Source organism: Scyliorhinus canicula, chromosome 19, assembly GCF_902713615.1.
Source record: "Scyliorhinus canicula chromosome 19, sScyCan1.1, whole genome shotgun sequence".
In the NCBI taxonomy this organism is placed as follows: Eukaryota; Metazoa; Chordata; class Chondrichthyes; order Carcharhiniformes; family Scyliorhinidae; genus Scyliorhinus; species Scyliorhinus canicula.
Window position 1 is genome coordinate 81,518,112 of NC_052164.1, and position 14,984 is coordinate 81,533,095.

General features: G+C 43.3%; 1 long non-coding RNA gene across 1 annotated transcript; it reads right to left on the minus strand.

The window, feature by feature from the left end:
* Positions 1 to 4,300: 4,300 nt before the first annotated feature.
* On the minus strand, positions 4,301 to 14,488 carry LOC119954248. Its single transcript, XR_005458198.1, has 2 exons — positions 12,219 to 14,488; positions 4,301 to 12,104 (listed from the first exon to the last, which is right to left on the minus strand). It is a non-coding gene; the product is annotated as an uncharacterized LOC119954248 (long non-coding RNA).
* Between the last annotated feature and the right edge of the window lie 496 nt (positions 14,489 to 14,984).

The window sequence follows — 14,984 nt, forward strand, 5'->3', positions numbered from 1 at the left end:
TGACATGCTGGCACCCGGGCTAAATTACACTGCCAGTCGGCACTGCCAGGGTGCCAGTCTGTCAAGTGCCAAATGCCCAGGTTTTGCACTGACGCGAATGGCCCTGGGGAGGCCTTGCCAAGTAGAGAGGGGTTCCTGGGGACCTCTCAAGGTTGGAGAGTTGTGGGGGGGGTCAAAAAGCAGGGGGGGGGGGGTGGCCCTGAAAAGGTGGGGGGGGGGGGAGAAAGCTCGGGGCTGCTAGACAAAATGGCCCCCTGATCTGCGAGGAGAAGCTTGCCAGCAGGAAATCACTGTGTGCAGATTCGATAGGAAGAAACGCCTGAGGCCAGAAAATGTCCAAGAGCTGTTGGCTAGCGGGACGTGTCTTGGTGCTGCAGCTACCGTGAAACACCCCGCCAGCAATGCTTTTCCGCTGACTCGCGCCCCCTGTTTGTAACATCTGGATGGACTAATGGATTCCATTTCCAATTGGAATATACAAAGAATGGGTTAAAACTGAGAAAGTCACCCCTTGTCTGTCTGTGTGTGCTGTGAGGATAAGCAACTGTAAGTTTCGCAACACTGAACGTGTGTGAAACAGTTACGCAAACCGTCAGCGGTACACCTGCAGAATAGCAATTTTTATGCAGTTTACATAGAATTTACAGTGCAGAAGGAGGCCATTCGGCCCATCGAGTCTGCACCGGCTCCTGGAAAGAGCACCCTACCCAAGGTTAACACCTCCACCCTATCCCCATAACCCAGTAACCCCACCCAACACTAAGGGCAATTTTGGACACTAAGGGCAATTTATCATGGCCAATCTACCTAACCTGCACATCTTTGGACAGTTATACCTTGAAGCTCTGTCTCTCTGATTGAGGAAGCCAGTCCAGTCAGTCCAGCTGGAAAGAGAACTGAAATTTTACTCTCAAACTGCAGAACACTGGAATTGAGGAACTGTTCGCCTTTAGAATTCAACTCGACTGGAATCTAACCGGAACGACCATGCACCTCATCATCTACTCCTTGTGAACCAAACTTTATAAAATATGCGCACCATTGTCTGACTGCATTGTCCTCAAGTTAGCCTCCCAACAACCTCTGAACCTCCTGAGATTCACCAAAGTCCCGCGAGATGTCGGAGTCGGAACTCTGCCCCAAATGGGCGTGACCAAATGCCGCTCCTGGAAGTAGGCCATAAACCTATTTACAACCTACTTGCCTGGGACGCACCGGCCTCTATCGATTCTCCGACGTCCCCAGGGAGGCTGCAGCCAGGCGCCGATCAGTCCTGGTCCACACAAACGTGGACTAGGCGGAATGGCTCCCAGGGGTCTCCTGGGCCATCAGAGACCCCTGGGTGGTCAGGGTAAGTGCAGGATGGCCCCCTTGCCCTCCCACTGGAATGTGGGCACCGGGGCACTACCAGCAGGAACACTGCCTGGGTGTGAGGGTGGCAGTGCAATGGTGCCCAGGTGCCAGGTTGGCTCTCTCAAGAGCCAGGGGGCCATGAAATGAGGGTGGAGGGGGTTTGAAGGGTGGGCGAGCGCAAGGAGGTTGGAGTGTGATGGGTGGGGTTCCGTAAAGGAAAGGGGTACTGTAAAAGGACTTGGGGGGGGGGGGGGCCTGAAGAGGGGGGACCCCCAGGGATTCAATAGCAGGGTATCCTCACTTGGGGGGGGGGGGGGGGGGTGTGGGGTAGTGTCCATGTGTGTGGGGGGTGACATTGCCCATGGGTGGGGAAGCTACAAGCTCGCTTAGAGCTTGAGGCAAAATGGTGGCCGGATTTCTTCAGCTTCCCAGTGCTAAAGAAAATTCGAAGTGTGGACTAAACCGGTGAGAAACTCCCCAGGGTCCAAAAAAGTGACTAAATGTTATTAAATAGCGGTGGAGAACTCGGCAGCAGAGCCAGTGGGAAACTCCCTGGAATTCCTGCCACAAATTAACTTCAGAAATTGTTTGAGCGAATTGCACCCTATATTTACTTATTGTGGGACTTAATCCTAACTTCTACGCTTTAAAAACCATTAATGTGTTTTATCGTTTATTCGCTATCTTATTAGTGGTTAATGGCCCTTAACTTCCTCAGGGTGGCAATCCCTGGCAGATTGCCACTAGAAGACTTAACCATGTTGTAATTCCAATGCCTGCCTCGCCCAACCTTTCTCACTGAAGCTGGGTGAGACAGGAGCAGCAAAGTGAGCCCTTGGTTACATCGGTGTGGAGTAAGTGAGGCGAAGAGAGTTTTAAATAGCCGCCTTTTTATCGCACTAGCTTCTGTATAGGAGCTGTTTAAAGGGCCAATTTAAAGGAAGAAAAGTTTCAAAGGTAAATGGTTCAGATAAGAATGGGCATGAGGGGATCTGACCGAGGGTGGGGACCAGTGGAGGGAAGATAAGTTTGGAGGGGAAGTGGTCAGATTGAAGGAGGCGGGGTCAGAATGGAGGAGGCAGGTCAGACTGGAGGAGGCAGGGTCAGACTGGAAGGGGAGTGGTCTGACTGGAGGAGGGGGTGTTGGGACTGGAGGGGGGGTGTCAGACCAGAGGGTAGGCGGTTGGACTGGTTGGGGGGGGGGGGGGTTGATCGGACCAGAGTGGAGAGGTTAAACAGGAGGACAGGAGGTTTGGCCTGAGGGGCGTGGTGATGGAATTGGACTGGGGAGGGTGGTTCGGATCCGTGGGGGTTGGGGGGGGGGAGGTGTCGAACAGTGGGAGGAAGGGGTCAGATCAGGGTGCGTTGGGTTGGGAAAAGGGGTGTTTGGGGCAGCCTGGAAATGGGGGTTGGGTCAGGGATTTGGGTTTGGGTGGGGGGGGGGGAGGGTGTTGGGTCAGGTTGGGGTGGGGGTTGCGCCTGGGGAACCACAGGAAGTGGGTGAAATACTTAATGGGTACTTTGTATCGGTATTCATCAGGGAGAAGGACATGACAGGTGTTAAGGTCAGGGATAGGTGTGTGAACTCTCTTGAGAATGTCAATATATCAAAGGAAGAAGTAGTGTGTATCCTAAATTGCATTATTTGACAAATCCCCGGGGTCGGATGGGATCTATCCCACGTTACTGCGGGAGGCAAGGGGAGAAATAGTTAGGACTTAACAGATATCTTCACATCCTCTTTGACCACAGGTGATTTCCCAGAGGACTGAAAATAGCCAATGTTATTCCCTTCTTTGAGAAAGAAGTAAGAAGTCTTACAACACCAGGTTAAAGTCCAGCGTGTTTGTTTCAAACACTAGCTTTCGGAGCGCTGCTCAGGTTTCACCTGAGGAAGGAGCAGTGCTCTGAAAGCTAGTGTTTGAAACAAACATGTTGGACTTTAACCTGGTGTTGCAAGACTTCTTACTGTGCTCACCCCAGTCCAACACTGGCATCTCCACATTAAGAAAGAAGCAGGGACAATCCAGAAAATTATAGGCCAGTGAGCCTGACTTCAGTGGTGGGGAAGCCTAAAAGATACTGAGGGAAATCATGTTGCAGCTTTGTAAAACCTTGGTTTGATCGCATTTGAAGTATTGCATGCAGTTCTGCTCACTACATTATGAAGCTTTGGAGAGAGCAAAAAGAAGGTTCACCAGGATGTTGCCTGGTCCCCAGGGTGTTGGCTATGAGAAGAGATTGAATAAACTAGGGTTGTTTTCATTGGAAAGATGGAGGCTGAGGGGAGACCTGATAGAGGTCTACAAAATTATGAGAGGCATAGACAGGGTGGATTATCAGAGGCTTTTTCCAAGGGTGTTAGTGTCAATTACAAGGGGGCACAGGTTAAAGGTGAGACGTGGAAAGTTAAGGGAGATGTGCGGGTAGGTTTTTCGTGCAGAGAGTGGTGGGTGCCTGGAACGCGCTGCCAGAGGATGTGGTGGAAGCAGGCACATTAGCAACATATAAGAGGCATCTGGATGGATACATGAATGGGGAAGAAATAGGGGGATACGGACTGAGTAAGTGCAGAAGGTTTTTTTAGTTTCAGGGCATCATGATCAGCACAGTCTTGGAGGGCCGAAGGGCCTGTTCCTGTGCTGTACTTTTCTTTATTCTTGTGGACTGAATCTGTACATTATATGTAATAGTAACCCATGCCATCTTTGAATCTGTAAAGGACAGTGGCAAAATCTGGAAATGTGAATTTCTGAGTGAATGTACGTGTCTGCACTTCCGGACCAACCATTTCAGCTTTATAAAATGTTTGTTATCTTCACCCTGGTACCATCCGAGAAGACCAAATTCCAGCCATTGTATTCGCCTGCTGACAGGCAATCTCTTTGTGCCACCTCGTTTTCTTATCAGAAGGCATTAAAAATACCAGAACAAAGAAACTTTCTGATACGCTCAGACTTATTTATTTTTTTTGCAAAGATTTATTATATCAAAATACAAAACATTGTTGAAGCAGAATAATGTTACATGGGAATTAAGCAGCTGAAAATGTCCACACAGTAGTTCCCACACTACCTTGCAATTATATGTCCTCTATTGTTTCTTCGACATGTTCTGAGCTGAGCACACAGACACTTCTTCATGAACATGCACCATTTTCACTCTGATTGATTACACAGCAGTTTTGAAAAATTCAGAAATGGTTGGGTACCAGGACTCCCCCCATCCTTTTGGAACATGATAAATTTAAATATAAGCTGGACTGCGGGTATCACCTGCTACTGTAAGTGCCTGACATCACTGCCAGAAGAATGATTCTTCCGAGTATCTTCCTTACATCTCACTTAATATTGTGAGTTATTTGTGAGTATGCATAGGTGTATATGTACACGTGTATTGGGCCTGAGGGGTGGGGGTGGGGGGATAAAAGTCCACATCAGTGAAATTTGAGTTGTGTAGTGCTGAGAAATAAATATATTTAAAAATAAATAGCGTGCAAAAATCATTATGGTCTTGTTTGAAGGGTGTGAAAGCAGTCAGTTTATTTGCAGCTTAATTTCTGCGTATTATCTTAAAATTAGTTATCCATCAACAGATTAAAAATAAAAGGCCACAACCGGCCGAGGTCTGCAAATTATTGCTTTGAAGAAGGAAACAAATTGAGATATTGGGAGATAAGGCTTGAGTTGGAGACTGATGTCTTGGCTTGGGGTAATATTTGCAGTTGTATGCATTATGGAGTACTGGGTGTTGCAGAAATAAATAGAAGCCAATTGAAAGATACAGGACTAGATTCTCCACAGCCCTGCGGTGAAATCACATTTGGCGCGGGGGCGGAGATTTAACTTTCCCGACGGTATTGGGCCCGGTGAAGTCTGGCAATTCTCCGGGCCCCGAATCTCTGCGCATTCGCGAATTTCTCCGCATGGCTGAGGGGCCATTGCCAGAGGCCCGCTTTACGATACTCTGCTCCCGACCGGCCAATGGTGTGGAACTAACATGGTATGGCCGGTTGGGACACTCTCGTGGTGGCTGCGGAGTCAGTCCGCGGCCGCCTGGTGGGGGACGGGGGAATCGGGCACGGGGAGGGGCTGGGGCCTTATGGGCTCCCGGGCACAGATCGGGCCGGTCTGATGCAGGGACGTGAACTCGAAACCGGAAGTGCAGGGCCCGTTCCGCAGCTAAAGCTGAGTGAATTATTCCGGGTCCCTCCTAGCCCCCTGAAGGTTTATCTTTTTTTGAGGAAACTCAGGAGTGCAACGCCTGCATTTCTACGCCATCATGGGGACATAGCCGCATTTTGGGAGAATCCAGCCCATAGTCATTGTTAGCAATTAAGCCAGCAGTGATATTCTAATTACTGTTGATTCTGAATTTGTATTTTCAACATTTCGGAAGGAGGAAGTACCATAACATGAGAAAGGATAAGTTCCTGGGTTTTGCCAAAATGGGAGGCGTTTGCTTTCAACTCCCAAACCCATCGCAACATATTTGAAGTCTAAAATAAATGGTTACAACAGATGGTGTATAAAACTGGGCTCTGAGTACTGTGTCAGATCAATGCATAAATCTTTTTAAATACATGCACAGTGGGGTTAATCAACTTTTGTTATCTCAAGATATCTGTCCAATAAAATTCAATGTACAATGGACAGCCCCAACCTCATCTAATAGACTTCCCTTTTCTACTTTAGGTTCTTTTTTATCATTAGGTTCTGCAGTATTATGGAAATGAGATACAATTCTATGTTCATATCTGTGTTTTGTGCTGGTTAAGTATGCACTCATTTGAAAACGCTGTACACAAGTTTGTGTCTGAATATTAAAATATTACAAAATTTTCCCTCAATGGAAATAAAAAAAATATTTTGCTGGGCACATTTGAAATATCACTTTAGGTGGTGGAGTCAATGATTGGAAAACTTGAGATTAAATATACCAACACAAGCTAAAATATAAATAAGTTTTCTGGACAAGTTCCATTTTAGCAATTGGATCCAACACTATAAATATACCTAAAGACCATCTTTCATCTTCTTCAGGTTCCTCTCTTTTCAGCACACGGATCATGTTTTGATATGTGCTGCTAAATGCCTCAATCAGATTATTGAACAGTGGGTTGGACACTACAGACATGTGCCAGGGTTTGCAGCCACTCCTGCCCGGCGGGATAGTGTGATCCCGTCAAAGTAAACAGCAATTAAAATGGCCACTGCATCTGCAGATTTGGTGGGGGGTGGGGTGAGGGAGGGAGAGACGGGGCCATAACACCCTGGCCATCGTGTTTGAGTTAATGTAATTCAGTCATGAGAATCCAGTTGAGGGTCCAGTCAGCCATCATCAGAATAGTCGGCAGAAGGTCAGTACTCATATACTGCTGGGTAATAATACATAGACAGGTCTCATGTCCACATGTGACCCAGTCACAAAATAAGATTAAAGGACCTTATTGATTGAAGGTCATGGTTGCAGGTAGCAAAAATGGGGAAACAAAATGCTTCAAAGTAACTCTCCCAAAATGAGAACAATGAAACATTGGAATGAATCAGATTATCAACTACAGATATAGGACTTTTAATCATTCAATATCCACTGTTATAATGCGTCAAATGTCTTGCTATTTCTGCTTGACAATTGAAGCGAGGCGGGCAGGAAATTTCCATAATTGATTTAGCAGATTGCACAGCATGGTACCCACTGCTTTCAATGACATACCAATCCAAGTGTCCTCTGCATTGCTAGAATCACCCCATAAATTAAAGAATTTATGACCTAAAAATAAACCAAAACAAAAACATCAGGCCCTATTACGAAAAGAAGATTCAGGATGATGGGAAGGCCGGTTCTCTGCTCTTCAAATTAAACGATAATAATATTTCCCCCTTCAGTGGTAAATGTGTTTAATGCTCAGTGATTTTATAATGTACTAAAAACAACTGGAACTCAATGCTAAGCATATATCCATTGGTCAGTAATGGCTCTTTCAAATTTGGACAGGCCATTTATTTACATATGTTTGTGTGCCAGAGTTTCTTACAAAAGTTGTTCTCTGATAACATAAGATCGACAGTACACAAACAGGCCATGGCCCAGGTGGTCGATACTGACCTTTGTGTCCCACACAAACCCCCTATCACCTAGCCCTATTCAGAAAGGTAATGATTCATTCAGATAATTCAGTTGTGAATCTTATGATGATTGAATTATTGTGTTTAGCTATCCCTTCTGTGCCCTGCACCCAAACCAGGTAATCCAGCAGTCCGCTGCATCTTTCCCAATGGATTTCAATTTTATATGATTGGGGGGAGGAGAGGGAGGCTAAGAGCCCAAGTAGGATATGTAGCATTAAATATTCTACAGATAAGGCTTTGGTACAGCACCATTTTGTTTTGATCATACACATAAACATTCTGCATTTATTGAAAAAAATTATCACAACAGTAATACCTGAAGTTGATTCAATTAACCCTCTAGTTGCCATTTTGCAGGCTTTGTTTCAAATATTACGTGCATAATGCTGATACCAGAAAGAGGATTTCCCCTTGTAGATTATTATGAAGCCTTCCTGGTAGTTAGCACATGCAGTGACACAATAGGCAGTGTCTCACTCCTGCCTGGAAAAGTACAAAATGTCTGCATCACATTGCTTAGGTGAAAAACCGGAGAGAAAACTATAAAGTTATTTGAAATCAATGTATCTGCGTTATAATTAACCAGTTATCCTTCCCAGAAAAGAATTGGGAGAATATAGCTAATCAGCTTGTTGTGACATTTTCAGCGATGATACAGTTTGCTAAATGGGGGGGCTGAAGCATTAGCATCAAGAGGGTTAATGTCACTGCAAAACTGTGCTTCCGATTATCTTTAGAAAAGTTTGCTGTTGTAATGTACAAGATGATCATATTCTGAGTGAGGCATTGATAAAGAAAACCATTGAAGCCTACAGACCATATTTCTATTTTTGGGTGGGGAACAAGTATTGCAGTACCTCTACAGCACTGAGATGTGTGCATTGCGCATCAGGAATGGAACAGTTGCAATATGATGATTAGATGAATAAGACGCAATCATAAAAGAGGTCTTGAAAATTACACTGTGCAAATATTGGCTGAACACATTCATGTGAACTGGTATTTTAATGCGGGTGTTAGCCCATTCATTTCAATGCTATTAAAAAAATTTTGCTCTAGATAGATTGACGTGAAACATTTTGTTTCATTTAACAATGGCAATGGAGAAATTGTGTTCCATTGAATTTAAAATGGGTGAGTTGTGATAAGGCTGCAGTGATAATAAGCATCAGTGCACAATTAACACAAAAGAACAATCTGGGTCTTTTATTTCAATAATGTACTGTAAAATGTGGTCTTGATACTGTTCAGATGGTGTTACTTTAACCAAACAGCATCTCTCTCCCTATGGATCAATGTGAACCACTAAGACCTTCAGTAACTCCCCAGCAGCTGGTCCTGAATAAATTAAGTTGGCTTTTCAAAGAGGCCAATTATGATGCTGAATATCATCATCTGTACTAAAATTAAAATCCACAATTACATTAAAAAGACAGCACATACTTTTCTGGTTTATGCAGGCTGTGTATCAAAAACAAAATTGCATTAAGAACAACATGTAAGCCTCTAAGCAAAGATTTGTCTGCAAAATTTATAGGCTTTATATCTTTATCACAGCTTTTTAAACAGACTCATTAGAAACATTTTAGAACTGTGATTACACTCATTTACATTCAGGATACCTTAACCGGGTCTTTCCTGACCTCACGAGGGCTGGCTTTTAAAGCTTTTGAAGACTAAAGTAAAGTTTTGCACCACATTCCATCTGCCAATTCTGAAGAATAAATATGTCATCCATCCGACTTCTCAAAGCACTCCATGACACAAAAATTGGAACAATTTGCAAACTCTATAATTTATTCCAATAATATTCTGTTGCAACATTATCCGTTTATATAAATGAATGAAGCCAGCGATAGGTGGCATATTTATTCCTTAGATTCTTCAGTCTTTAAAGGCCTTAAAATGATTAAAATCAACATTTTTCACATTGAGCCAGCGACATTGTTCTTCACTGAGACTTAGATACTTAAATTACTGTTGTATTGCAGAAGTACATCACCATCTTAATTTCTTAAAGGTTTGCAAATGTTGATGTCCAGTCAGTGTTCAAACCGACTTCCTTAAAGATGCAGAGTTAGGGAAGGCTGGAGAACTTCGTGAAACAGTTTATAACATTCTGTCCTGGAACAGTTTCGGAGTGAAGGCCTCACAAACCAACCAAGTGATCCCGGCTGTTCGAAAAGGAGCTGGAAGGTTTCCTAAAACAATCAGTCATAAAATTCTACAGATTTTATATAAATAATGAAATACAACTTCATCGCCTAGAAAAGGGTGACACTTTCTCCTTAAAAAAAAGTCCAATGTGACTCACTTAATTAACAACAAGCACCAAGAAGATAATTAATAAGTCAAATTCAGTTGAAAACCATAAAGCTTTGGGAAATCAATCCCAGTAAAGAACAGTTAATATAACGTTTAATAGATACAGACAATAGCTGTTAAGGGAGTGAATTCAAGTTCAAAATGATCACTGGATGAACAACTGTACATTTACAGAATTGTTTTTTAATCAATTAATAGAATTTATAATCAATATGAGAAAAGTATGTAAGGTCAGTGACTGTATAAGCCCATGCAGATATGCTTTTTTGTACCCCTTACTGTTGGGGTTAGGCACAAAGCCATACAGACCAGAAAGCTTTCAGATTTTAACCTTTGGTCTGTGATAAACAGTTAGCTGATCTCAGCCAGATTGGCAGTGGGGGTCACTAGATTTGGCCTCAGCATTCATTGGCTTGGGGTTGGAAGGGAATGGGGAGCAGTGGCTGGGGTATGGGGTAGTGGGGGAGAGGCAAAACTAGTTGGCTGCTTCGGAAGTCTATCCTGTGATCTTTGGGGAAATGGCGAGTGTCTACACATCAAGCCAAACATGAGAATCATGGTTTTGGTGCCTCACATTAACATTGCTCACCGACAGTAACTGTGAAGTCTCAGGTGTAAAGAATAATCGTGTGCATCAGGGTTAAGAGGACTTCTGCTGGCTGTAGGACGGTATCTAGCATGAACTATCACAGTAAGGTAAGAAAGAAGGTCATGTAAAATATACCCTCTTTATATTGTTCCAAACAGATGCCAATGGGCAGGAATCGGGACAATTCCAGAATCTTAAAATTACCTTCTGCCCTGATTGGAGCAGTAAGAGTACAGCAATGGTATTTTGAGATCAACCCCATTATGCTGTCCCTTTCCAATGACACATTTGTTCACACATTGGACAACAATGTCCAAGCGGCTCGTCATAACATTATTTTCATTCAAAGTTATTTTCCTCTTCTCTGACGAAAGGAATTGGTCATGTTTTTCTTAAAAACAAAAGGATTCGGAATTCCTGTCATGCATAACCATCCCAAGAACAAAGTTCCCCCCGCCCCATCCCACCGCCCCCCCCTTCCCAAAACCACTTGATATGATGGGTACAACCTAACATTTTCTATACATCATGTTTAAAGTATCTCTTCATAATGAAGAAAAGCATAAGCTGAGGATTGATTCCAACATGCAACTCCATACGAAACGCTGATTGGGGGCCTCTGCTTTTTCAGGAAGGAGATCAAATGAGGCGCACCCCATTCCTTTTGTTCCTACGCCAATCTACAACAGATTGGGTAGTGGGGGGAGAGGCAAACCAGATGGCTGCTTCTGAAGTTTTATCCTGTGATCTTTCAGGAAATGGCGAGTGTCTAGATCTATGTTGTAAACTAGGTGGGCACCATCAACCGCCAGAAAGATAGATCTTTCAGAGTTTAAATTTACATTTATGGTCATAAAAGGTACACTGTAATTACTGTACATTATAAGTAAATCCCTATGAACGTGATAGACAATATCTCACACTTCTTTTACTCAGTTCATTAGCTCAGTCTGCCTCTTTCACTATGGCCGCCATGCCTTTCAATATAGAACTCTCATGGAACTCAGATATGGGCAATACAACCATAAAACTACAAATGCCACACATTTGGAAAAACCTGCGTGCTGAATAAAATAGGGGCTGTATTTTGCAGTGGACGTCACAGTGAAGCTATCAGTGCTCACTAGTTACTTCTGTGGAAATCATACAAAAGCTTGCAGTGACCAAACTTGGGCACGTAATCAAACAATTCGGGAAGTTGCTTCCTGATGCCCAACTTCTCCAGAAGCTGTGCATTACTGACATCTCTAGAGACTTGGCATTGAAAGACATTGAAAACCGTGAAATTGCTATATGTTTAGCAGATGTGTACAAACTAAGCTCAGCAGAAAAGTGATGGTTTGATCATTCCTGTGCAATGGTCTTTTTAACAGTATAATAAATCTTGATCACTTAAAAACACCCCCCCCCCCCCCCACAGAACTGAAAATGAACTTTCACAAGTGTGGAGTCTCATTTCTTCAGATTTTAATTACTACTGGAGATTTGAAAAAATGTGTTTTTGTTATTTTTTCTTTGTTTCTTTTATCTCTCTCCTAATCCAATCTTTCCCTCCCTTTCATCCTTCTGGACTTGATGTACTTGAATTGTATGTTCTGCCACTTCCTTATTAAGACTCCGCTGCTCGTTAATGATTCATCAATCTAATTGGTTAATGTGGTGCATAGTTTACGGTTGCCCCAGAGGTTGTTGGAAGGGCGACTGCACTTCTTGGACATTTGGCTGACAAGAACTTCCAAAATTATTTGGAAACACATAAGAGGCTATTTAGCCATTGCGTCTATGTTGGCTCATTATGAGACCAACTTCATTAGTCCAACTTCCATGATCTTTCCTTTTAGCCGAGCAAATCTTTTCCTAATTCCCTTTGGAAAGCCATGATTGAATATGCCTCCACCACATTCTCAGACAGTACATTCCAGATCCTTTCCACTCATTGCATGAAAAAAGTTTTCTTTACGTCCCTGTTGCTTCATTTGCCAAAGAGTTTAAATTGGTGTCCTCTGCTTCTCGACCCTTCCGCCACGGGAAAAGTTTCTCCCTATCTACCCATGCTTCCCATGGCTTTTAAAATCTCTATCAAATCTCCACTCGACCTCCTCCAAGGGGAACAACCCCAACTTCTCCAGTCCATCCACACAACTGAAGTTCCTCATCTAAAACCACAGAAAGTCTATCGGTAAAAGCAACAAACGGTGCCCCCATCTTGCCCATATTAAAAAAAAGGTGTGGTGTTGATCTGTGTCACTCTCACTGCCAACACGAGCCAACCATTTAGCTTTCTGGAGGTAAGACTAACCACAAATTTTGAGTATTTTTGTGCTGTGAGTTCAAGCTCACCTGGAACTGGAATGAAACAGCTAAAGCTAATTTAATTTAGGAGCACTCCTGCCTTACTCTGAGAGGATAGCTGTTACAAACGTCCCTGTTGTGAATTGCAACTCTGCTTGACATTTGAGTCTATCAGCATTTATTGACTTTTATTCAGATGGAAGGCTCACAAAGACTGAGGAGATCATTAGAACCTGACCTACTGAGTGGAAATGATGGTTAATTTTATTTTATGCCCCACCATTTTTATTTTCCATGAGGAAGTGTAAAATGGATGGCAAATCCGCCCCTCCCCCGTCTCCACGACAGGTTGCAAAAATACGCCCAGAATGTTTCACTTCACAAACTCAGTATGAAGGATGAACAGCTGTCAGTCGAGGTTTCCAGATTTAAAAACAACAGAACGAGACTTCAACCCACCAATCTAATGGGTGAAAGGTTATTCACAACCTTACCTGCATTACGCTATTAGTGAATCGCTGTTTGAAGTTCTTTTAGCATGATTGTACCACATGCAGGAATGTGCTGGAAATAAAAGTGTAAAATTAGCTGTAAATCTGAGCGCACTGGGAACTGAACTTTGACAGCTGGAAGTACTTTAATCAAAGAGCGTGACAACCATCAGGTAGTCAGTCACCTTATCATTGAACCGGTTTCAAATTCAAGCCCCAAAAGTTGAAACACAGAAAACTAACACACTACGCTACCTACCAAAACCATTTCTGAAGGATTAAAGAAGTTCTATGCAGACTGCATTTGTGACATAAACTGGCCAAAGTCCCAGCTGCTAATGTCATGCCGAAAGCTTGTTTGTTAACCCACACAACCAAACAAGGGAAGGCTGGTGGAAGAACATTGTGTGGTTCGGCCTCATTCACTCATACTTCCTGGTCAATTATTCATCAGAATATTATTGTCATATATATATTTCCCAGAATACACTTCCTAGATCAAGGTCTTCTATTCACAACACAATACAAATGTCCTAGCTTTGCTTTGAAATACAATACAGGGCAGTGACTTAAGAAATATAGGAATAACATGGATTAATTCTGAATCCAATTCTTTTGATCTCGATATGTGATTATTACCACATAAGCAAACAACATCCTATACAACACACGGTTATTCATGAGGGACCGCCTTCTCAACCTTGCCCCTCGCCTGACGTGTGGTGATCCTCAGGTTAAACCACCACCAGTCAGCTCTCCTCCTCAAAGGGGAAAGTAGCCTGTGGTCATCTGGGACTATGGCGACTTTACCGTACCTTATGCAGCACGTCTAATGATATAGAGCAAAAAGTGACTAAATATTAGATTTCTTCAAAGTTACAGAGTTTCAATTAGCAACATCAGCAACAAGTAGAAAAATAAAATAAATTATGATTTTATATTTCTGGAATCAAATGGAATATAGGCAACAGAAAAATACTTTTTTTTCTCTCTCCAGTATGTACAACTAATGCTCATCAGTCATGATGCAGCATAATGGAATCTCCATAAACTTGGTCCAATAACTGGAAGTGGCTTCTGGCAACTACTATTTTGAGCTTGTCATCAGCAAGCTAAATGCACAAGACGTTCTCTCCTCAGCCAGTTCAATTGGGAAAGGAAGCAGACGGTGCCAACTGTGATCTCAGTTAGCTTCTCTGCCATTATATTGAAGAATAATGTAAATAATATGAATGCATTGTTTTCTGCTATTGTTCTTTACATATTTCAACTGGTATTTCTCCTACTTTTAATTATTCACTTTACCACTTGCGCCAACCACCTACTTCCAACCAGCGCGCCCCCCCCCCCCCCCCCCCCCCCCCCCCCCCCCCACCACCATGCATTTTTAGGTAGCTGCTGCCCCAAGTGATCAGTTTGATTGTTCCTCAGCCTTGACCAAACACTATCCTTCCATGCCTTACAAATTCAGGGCACAAAGTAACTATTAATTCCACCCCCTCCCTATGCCTTTAATAATCCTCCGTACTCCTACAACCTTTTCAAATTGGATAGGGTAACAATCAGACCTTGGGGACATACGTGTGAAATATTAGTCCTGCTGTCCTCCAGAACCGACAACTCATACGTTTCAGCATGATGTTGTCAAGGCAACATCCCCAGCGTGCTGTCAGTGAGTGACTCACTGACTGCCCTGTACACAGAAAGGTTTCTGCGCAGTAAGTACATTTTTTCAAAGGTCTAAACTTGACACGAGAGGTGAGGTGGAAGGCAAATGGTGTTTGCAGAGCCAAGGGCAGCTTC